The sequence below is a fragment of the Nannospalax galili genome, unplaced genomic scaffold (assembly GCF_000622305.1).
Source record: "Nannospalax galili isolate Female #2095 unplaced genomic scaffold, S.galili_v1.0 scaffold798, whole genome shotgun sequence".
NCBI lineage: Eukaryota > Metazoa > Chordata > Mammalia > Rodentia > Spalacidae > Nannospalax > Nannospalax galili.
In genome coordinates this window covers 391,017-393,071 of record NW_008341669.1, presented here as the reverse complement: position 1 = coordinate 393,071, position 2,055 = coordinate 391,017, and positions in this window count along the sequence as shown.

The window sequence follows — 2,055 nt, the reverse complement described above, 5'->3', positions numbered from 1 at the left end:
AAATAAGGAAACCTGCTCATGCATTTTATTTAATATTTAAATTTTAATTAATTTTTAAACTTTAATCTTTAAGATTGGTTATAAATTACCTCTTTGAGCAGTGTACTTTCAAAAGTCACAAAATCATATGTATTGCTATTAGTAGAACTCTCTTCCTCACTCTCTCTCTCTCTCTCTCCACCCATGTTTAAATCTCAATGTGTACTCTCTCTCATCTTTATTAAGATAAATCCCAACTTTGCTTCATACCAACTTGTCTCAAAATTCTCTTCAGTGGCTTCAGATCCTGGCTAGCCCTGAGTAGACTCTCTAAGGGATGAGTAGCCCCTGGCTTTAATGGCAGCAGTAAGCTGCCCCTCTAAGGCTGCTGAGGATGATATACCCAGATCAATAGCTTCCACCAATATGTATAGGCCTGCTGTATGGATCAAATAACCTTCAAGACACTGCTGTTACCAGTTACCCCAAGGAAGCTTAGGACATTCCCCAAACCACTGACACCAAATCCCTATGTACAGAAATGGTGCTGCACCTCTGTTGGTCTCTCTCAAACCCTAACACATTCTGCCCTCTCAGAATATGATCATGTTTCTGCTCCCTAAAAGTTACCTGTGCTCAGCTGTGGCTGGTCAGGAGAGGACCATGTGACAGACAGCATTTCTGATCTAGAGCCCCTCCCCCCAGTCTTAAAACTCTACACCGATAACGAATTTATTCCTCATACTGGATCCCCTTTCCTAGGACAGTGTTTTCCAGAATCACTGATGCTTTTCTTGTGACATGTGTCAGGTCTCTCTCAGAGTAGCTGCTTGTTGTAAGCATACTGTGTCAGAAACATAAGACATATTTGTAGAGGTTATTGAGTAACGGTGGATTCGCAATCTATGTTGGTTTGTTTAGCAGCAATTTTCCAGTTATTGTTTTCCCTTGATCCCCAGCCAAGGCAAATACAATTTCTTTCATCCCAACTGGAACTAGTACTATTAACTCTCAGATTGCACAATGCACTTGTAGCTACAGAATGGCTACAAAGGGTTTAAGAGGCTACAGCAGATCTCGGTGTTCCAAAGATGCCTTACTGAGCAGCAGAGGTAGAAAGGTAGTAAAGATATCAGGAGGCTCTCCATGGGAATAAGACAATGAGCCCTGCTGAAGGGCTGTGGGTGGAGGTGCTGACGCAGAGTCAAGCCACAGGATGAGTTAATTTATCTAGGGTTGGGTCAAGCTGCAGAGGCAAGAAGTGGGGTTGTGGTGGTCATAGGGTAAAACAAAGTCCAGATGGATGAACGAATGGATGGACATCCAGATGGATGAATGGGTAGATGGACATCCAGATGGATGAATGGATGAGCAATCAGATATATGAGTAGATGGATGAATGGGTGGATGAAAAGCCAGATGGATGAATGGGTGAGCATCCAAGTATATAAGTGAATGAAAATCCAGATGGATGAATGGGTAGATGGCTGGCTAGGTGGATGAATGGGTGAGCATCCAGATGTATGAGTGAATGGATGAATGGGTGGATGAAAAATCCAGATGGTGAATGGGTGGATGAAAAATCCAGATGGATGAATGGATGAGCATCCCAGTGTATGAGTGAATGGATGAATGGGTGGATGAAAGTCCAGATGGATGAATGGGTGGGCATCCCGGTGTATGAGTGAATGGATGAATGGGTATATGGAAGTCCAGATGGATGAATTGGTATGCAGATAGATAGATGGCAATTTGCATGGTCCATGTCAGAGTGCCAACTGAGCTGAGCTGTAGTCTCTGGAATAGACAGGAGTTCTCTGCTCATCAATTCCTTGACTTACACTCAAGGTGGTTACATGACAGGCGGGTGGGGACCATCACCATTGCAGTGTTAGGTGTCCTCTTTTGGGCTTGTTCATTAAGTTATCAGGCCTAGTTTTCCTGATGTGATTTTAATTTACTGTGATTAAATTTATAGAATGGCAACCTTTGTATTTTCAGGATTAAATTATTGATCAGTTTGTGCTTTGTGGGTCGTACCAGATAGTGTTATTTATGTGACTACCAAGGTGCAGG